Below are 7,846 nucleotides of genomic sequence, written 5' to 3'. Positions count from 1 at the left end.
TATTTAGGAATAAATATTTTACAATGATAAAATAGCATGTCTGATGCAATGGTTTGTGAAGTAACAGTGTTTTTGTTCTGTGTTGTACTGGTTACTCAGTTCACTCTCACTGATATTGTTAAGTAATAATCTGTAAAAAGTTATACTACAACTGAAATGAAATGAAATGAAACAGCCTTTATTTGTCACATATACATTACAGCACAGTGAAATTCTTTCTTCGCATATCCCTGCATCACTTCCTGGGTGTGGCCTTCTAGAGACGTGTAAAGTTCAGCACATACAGCACTATTATACAGAATCCTCACAGAGCTGTGTTCAGAAATGGATCAACTATACAACTTACTGTACATAGTGAGATACATACCACTGATTCTCACTCTAGTTACAGGTAATTTTCAATCAGTTATTAATTATTACAATGATATTTAATCAGTTAAATAATTGCATTAATTAATAAGCATGTTTGTATTAATCTAGTAATTTCTTGATTCCTTAAGTCAATATTGGAATTACAAAAAATACTTCACTGACATGTTTCTTTATATTTTTGTCACACCAGGTAGCTTTGCAGATAAAATTCAGCCAACAGATGCAAACATTGTCAGGAAAGAAACAGAGACTGTTACTCTGAAATGTTCATATGAGTCAAGCAGTGAAGACATTTTGCTTTACTGGTACAAACAATATCCTAACAGCGCACCACAGTTTTTACTGTATAAAGGTGCAAGGTCATATGCAGGTGTTGATAGCACTCCTGATGATCGTCGACTAGAGTCGAAAACAAGCAGAGACTCTACTGAACTTACTATCAGAGGTCTAAAGCTCTCAGATTCTGCACTCTATCATTGTGCTCTAAGAGTTGGAACACAGTGATACAGAGTCACTGAAAGGCTTTACAAAAACATCAACATGGTATATTAAGTTTCTAAAACCACAGAAGATGAAAGAGACTCACTTTACCAACTTATCAGTTAACCACAGACACAAACAACATTTGTGAAAACATTTGCAGCTGGAGCTAATAGCCTAAAAAGAAACATGAGGGATTAACACAACTATACTTTAATTCATGAATCTACATCTACATTCATTTATTAAATGTTTATTCTGCATGTTCATTTGAACAGATGTGAGTTTGATCATACAGATAAAAAAATTAGTGACAATATTTGATTGCACATAAGGGTAATGTCTATAATCTTAAACATAATTATTTGATGGAGGGATGATGACTCTAGCCTTTTGAGCTTGTCCTCTGTTTTCTTATTTGTACTGTGATTTAAACGTTCCAACTTAAGGTGGACTGCTGACACTAAATTTCCCCTAAGTCTGAATGAGTGTGTGAATGTGTCTGTGCATTTTGTCCTGCATTAGACTGCTGTATCATCCAGGGTGTATTCCTGCATCATCCCTAGTGTTGCTGGGAGAAGCTCCAGATTCACCTGCCCAGGACAAAGCATGAATGAATGAATGAAGGTGTGTATATATAATGTATATAGACAGTTGTGGAAGTGTGACCAGGATAAAGTAGGTACTAAAAATAAACTCTGATTGAATGACCATTCATTAGGTTGCAGCTGCAGCTTATGGATCTGGGGCTTGGTTTTACTGTAGTTTTAGCATACTAAGATTTGCTAATTGTCTAGTAGATGAGAAAGAGTTGCTGTGTGAGGTAAAGCAGAGTTGTCATGAATATGAATAAATATGATGTTTATTTCAAAAAATAAACACACACTAACTAAACACTCAGGATAACAATGTTATTACGCCCACTTGGTTTTCTTCACTATTGCTGATATTGCTAAGTCCTTTAGTTTGCAAGTTACAAACCAAAAGAACAAGTATTTTAAAAAGTTGCTTAATAATAAATTGTTGTCAATAAATTCAAATAAATTGGTGTATTTATAGTAAAGGCTGTTGACAACAATTCATCCACCCAGAATACACTGTTTAATGTAATCACAATCATCTTTAAGTAACCAAACATAACTATAAAATAAATACATATCAGTTTCTGATTGCCAGTGAAATGTAGTTAGAGTGAGAATGTTCTTTTAGCTGATTGTTTATAACAGACGTGTTCTTGAACATTAATGAGGAAAGGCTCAGGTGCACAGTTTATTCTCCTCTTGATCAATAGATGAAGAAAATTGTTGGAGGAAAAGTTTCTGTTCCTCTGCAGCTCTTTTTCTCTATAGACAATATTCTGTTTGTGAGACCTGTATTGTATTGTATGACCTGCATTGTAATTAACACCAGTGCAATCATAGCTCCAGTTTTGTTCTTTGGTCACTACACTTAATTAACCCTACTGAATAAAATCAGATGGAAAAATATTTGAAGTGAACTGGAACAGTGATTTAGTCCAGGAACTCTATGGAACTCTGCATGGGAAGGTTATACAAAGAAATGCAAAAAATACTAAATATATACATTATATAATATTAATTATAGTTCAGAAGTTTATTTATTAATGTCATTAATAAATAAATTACCTTCAATTACCTTAAAAACGAAAAGAAGAGCAAAAAGATGGTTTAGTGAGTTATCTTATTGTGGGTCAGGTGCTAGGACTCTGTTCACACTTGTAGATGAAGGTGATGATGTTAATCTGATAAAATCGGTCCGTAGGATGAAGATGATAACATTGTCAGTAAGGAAACAGACACTTTCTTATGAGTCAAGCAGTCATTGTGTTTGGCTTTAATGGTACAAACAATATCCTAACATTTTATTTCGGGGGCCCCTCTGTGCCACCAATATGACTAATTATAACTTATTATTGTCATTTTGTATAATAACCATTGTCCATTGACAGATATCAAAAAAAAGACGATGTCATTTCATGTACTCTTGGGGGCCCCCTGGTGGCTACGGGGCCCTAAGCAGCCGCTTAGTTCGCTTATGCCTTGGGCATAACCACTTCCTGACTCAGTATCTGACAGTCAATATTACTAATGTAATGTTGTATAATATTTAGGAATGATCATAAAATTATCAAAACTTCTGCAGATTTCTGCAGGACTTGAAGAGCTGGACACTGGGTGAGATCGCCTGTGCTGCGGGTCTGTCAGTGTGTGTGTGTGTGTGTGTGTGTGTGTGTCTAAATAGTGCCCTTTGCACTTACCCATTTGTTTTGGGTTTTCTGTTTGTTAATGTATTAGTTATCACAGTATGCATTTGGGGCTGATATTTTTCTCAGCTTAACTAGTTTACAAACTCACAGGTTCATTAACGTTTCGGCGTTAAAAAAGAAATTTTTGTATTTTTACGTCTCCCTTTTTTTTAAAATAACAAAATCCTCTATTTCTGGGTGTGGGTGAAAAAAACACTGGTTTATCTACACTGTTAGCAAGCCTGGATAATTAACTTGGTAGCATCATTAAGATAAATATCGTAATGAGTAATGCAAACCTTTTAACCGGTAAACAAACCTTTCCTTTATTTTACTCAAGCTGTTTTTACTGTAAGGAACGTGACAGAATGTTAGATGTGTTATTATGAAACTGCGATGAGAAGAAGCACTTATGATGGAGGAAATGTACAGTACATCATCTTTTTTGGAGAACAGGACATGTTTAGGCTTACATCCTGCTTCGTGTTAAGGTGTAAATTAAGTAGCCATCTAGAACACCATAAGTGAATTACAGAGAGTTTTTTGTTTTCTTTACGTTTTAACAGGATGCAGTTGGCGTACAGCTGGCCTCCGTGGCTCCGATTCGGTTCCGTGAAAGATTCGTTCATTTTGAATGAATCCGTAATATGACTCGGGAGAGATTCGTTCATTTTGTATTGACCGCGCATGCGCAAGATCCTATCTGGTTCTGTGATTCATTCAAGTTAATTCACGATAAAGGCACATGGTTACTTTTTGTTTATTCAGTACACTGTTACTCTGAAATGTTCATATAAGTGATGCAGAGATAACATTCTGCTTTATTGGTACAAACAATATCCTATAATTATATATCCTGTAATTTTTTTCCATTCATACATTTATTTATTCTTTCATGTGTTTATTATACCTGTGTGTATAAATGTATGTTACTTTACCAAATGTGAACTAAGATCCAGAACAAAATGTGAGCACTCCAGACCATAATTCCATTGTATAGTTACAAGAAGTTAAAATGGATGAATAAGGAAAGTGTTAGTCAAATTTGCTTTCCTTTTATTGATCATAATGAAATTCATCAAGATTGAGTGAAAATGAAATGAAAATGGAAATTGTGTATTAACATTTGTATTTTCAGTTAAATGGATGTACAATGTCTGCCAAATTTTAAATGGATCAGCAAAAATCCATTCACAGTTGCATTTCCCAGGTCTTAAGTGTTACGACCCTGACCTGTGGAAACAGCACTTACTCTTCCCTGCACCACCTTCCATTCACAAACCTGTGCTCCCCCTCAGTCCTGCCTCCACATATGGCTTTCATGGAGGAGGAAGAAGCCCTTTCTCTACAAAAAACATGGCAGTATCTTAACAAATTCAGGAACAATATTTTTTTGGACTGATGGTTAATCATTATTCATAGTTTCATGTTTGGTGAAGGTCAAACAGAGTTTATCACAACAAACACCTCATACCAAGTGTCATGTTGGTGGAGGGGTGAGGATTCGGTTGTTCTGCAGCCACAGGCTCTAGAAAACTTTTAATCATTTGGACACTGATGATCTCCACTTTATATTAGAATATTCTTGAGACAAATGTAAGACTGTCCATGAGCTTATGTTGTGCTGAAACTGGGTCATATTAAAGGACAATAATCACAAGCACACCAGCAAATTTGTCTCTTTAAGGATGCTGAATCTGAGGACTTGTTTTTGTCTAGGTTAATGTCAGAAATACAGATAAAAAAGAAAAAGACGGGTTATTCTTGTGTTCTGATATGCTGAAATGCTGTAATGATTCCAAATGAATCTGTGAATTGAAACTGTGAACTATTCCCAGCGTGGTGAGCAATACTTTTGTTTAAAATATATTGATGGTTCTTGATGTAAATAATGTATATGTCTATTTAAATTCAGCTCCTGCAGATGGCAGTACATGACATGAAAATACTCTAGAACTGAACCTGATTGGACCTGGACACAACAGAACCATGTGGAGTGTTAAAGTAGCCATGAACATTAAACCTGAACAAAGCTTCAGCACAGATACATGGTGTGTGGAGTGCAGTCCGACTGAAACACTTGAATTACTGCAGAATCTTGAGCTTAATACAAGATGCTTATGTATTTGTGCACATGCTCTCAAACACCACCTTGTTAGGGGTTTTATATTATTATCATTTTATGGGGAATTTTTTTAAAATCCTATCAATCACTACAGTACCTCTGGTGTTTTGTTTAGACTTTAAGGGTGTACTATAAATCTGCTGAAGAATTTAATTTCACAATAAGAATTGTTTGTAATTGCAACAATATATTTTGTAGATTAGAAAAGGTTTAAGTTCATAGAAATAGGAAATACAGGAACTAAATATTTGAATCTTTTGCTCATTAAATTCTTTTAGAACATGTGTGTGTATTTTACATAATGTGGCAAATCCTGCACTCTGATTGGTTAAAACAGAGGGAAGCTACAGTTGAGGCTTTGTACACAAGAAATGCTTAGATGCTTCACTGAAGACAGAGTAGAAGGAAACTTGACATTTACAATAACATAAAAAGGAAACTTTCAGAAGAACAGAGGAAATTAAAACATGATGGTTTTCTGTATGTTTCTGTTTTTTACCATGTTCATAGGTAAGCTTATATTTTATATATCCCCATATATCATGTTTAAATGTTTTATAACTAGTAAAGAAATGTTTCCATGTGTGAGTGTTTTAGATTGTAAGCATGTACTGTATGTATACTGTATAATATAAAATGATAATATTCTGAAATAAATGTCCTCTTCAGGTGAGAGCACACAGGACAGCATTACTCCAACATCTTCTGCTGTCTATGGTAAAGAGGAGCAAGCAGTTACACTCTCCTGTGATTATAAATACACTGTTTCTATAAACAATCTACAGTGGTATGGACAATATTCCAATGCAGCACCAGAATTCCTCGTTCTATTGACGGAATCGGGAGGGAATCAGACAGGTGATACTCCTCATCCTCATTTGTCTGCTAAAGTTCATAAGAGTCTGAAGCGTGTGGATTTGGAGATCTCGCCTGCCTCAGTATCAGACTCTGCACTGTACTACTGCGCCTTGCAGCCCACAGTGACAGGAAAGTCAACTTCACTGTCCAAAAACCTACAGAGACCTCAAACATGAAAGTGTTAAAGAATCACAATAAGAAGAAAAGACTGGAAGCTATGCATAACATCAGCATTCTGATTATTGATCCAATAGAAATGTATGTATATAACCATATATGAATACTTTATTTGAATTGAATACACAAAACATTCTAAGTGAATCCAAATACAGATAGAAAAGTTAGGTGTGTGTTTGAAGAAGCCACATGTTCACTCCCTCTGCAGTATTAAGTGCAGTTCTCATAAACAATAGTGGCAGGTTTGATGGTTTATTTACTTAATGACAGTGTAAAGATCACATGCTGGAATTTGATTCTGTTCTAGGAATAAAAATGTGCATATTGTAAACTCTTTTGACAAGCAGCTGATCTGAATTATTTTTATTTTATGTTTGTTTGTTTGTTTATTTTACTGAGCATGCTATTTAATGTGTTCATCATTTGTGTCTTTGCAGGGTGTTTAATATATTTTTGAGAATTACAGGATACCTGAAAGTATGTATAACTAAGAATAAGAACTGTGGAAAATAAAAACACAGTTTCCATCACACAATCAGGAAATAAATAAGCTCTACTGAAATAGTGCCCCATAATCAATTCTTGAGGTAGATGAGCTACAACAGCTAAAGACCACATCGGGTTTCATTCCAGTTCACCAAGAACAGAAATCTAAGACTACAGTAACAACCCTGTAAATGACATAATTTGGCCCAATGGCAAGAGCTGCTTACTTGGTTCACACTTAGCGTCTGGATTCCAAAAAGGTTTGAATCCCACAGGAGCCTCGCTTTATTGTTAACTTGACTTTGTGTAACCGAGTTCCTTTTACTCGGACCCCAGTCCATATGAACAAGAAGGTCATACAGTTACAGAGTACAGTGAACCTTCATTGGCGCACATCAAGGTACCAGGGATGACCTGGCTCGTTGGTCTAGGGGTATGATTCTCGCTTAGGGTGCGAGAGGTCCCGGGTTCAAATCCCGGACGAGCCCTGGTTTTAAATGGAATAGAGTGGTTGGGATAAAACTAATGGAAACTTGCCCTGCTGGCTTGGTTCTCGCTTGGAAGCTTGTTTCTCCAGAGGTCCAAGAAGGTTCAAATCCCACTGTAATTACCTCTGAAAATTAAAGCTCCAACCTGGAGCCTATCTCTGGAATACAGGGAGCGGGATGGAGAATGTCACACTTTGTGGAGACATGAACCTCTGAAATATTAATATAATAGAGTACAGAAAGACCTCAGAATATTGTCATTTTACTAACACCATTCATCATGTTCACTGTTATATTCATGTGTCTGTGGCTTTCATTAGGTAAGTTATCATTGATCTTTTCAGAAAGGAGGGTAAAAGGTAAATCCCTATGCCACCACGTCTGTCTGCTAAAGTTGATGATAAAACTAAACAAGTGGATCTGATCATCTCCTCTGCTGCTTTTAATGTTTGATAATATACAATTAGAAGGTAATTTATTCATAATCACACTCTCTGGTATCACCCAGATGAGGATGGGTTCACATTTGAGTCTTCCTCATATCGTCTCAGGGAGTTTTTTCTTGCCGCTGTTGCCTCAGAGTTGCTCATTAGG

At 35.8% G+C, this 7,846-nt stretch overlaps 1 non-coding gene across 1 annotated transcript; it reads left to right on the top strand.

The window, feature by feature from the left end:
- Positions 1–7,180: 7,180 nt before the first annotated feature.
- On the top strand, positions 7,181–7,252 carry trnap-agg (transfer RNA proline (anticodon AGG)). The gene has a single exon. It is a non-coding gene; the product is annotated as a tRNA-Pro (tRNA).
- Positions 7,253–7,846: the final 594 nt, after the last annotated feature.

The sequence above is a fragment of the Hemibagrus wyckioides genome, unplaced genomic scaffold, assembly GCF_019097595.1.
Source record: "Hemibagrus wyckioides isolate EC202008001 unplaced genomic scaffold, SWU_Hwy_1.0 Contig5, whole genome shotgun sequence".
In the NCBI taxonomy this organism is placed as follows: domain Eukaryota; kingdom Metazoa; phylum Chordata; class Actinopteri; order Siluriformes; family Bagridae; genus Hemibagrus; species Hemibagrus wyckioides.
Note: the sequence above shows the minus strand (reverse complement) of the source record. Positions and strands in the feature narration are given on the sequence as shown.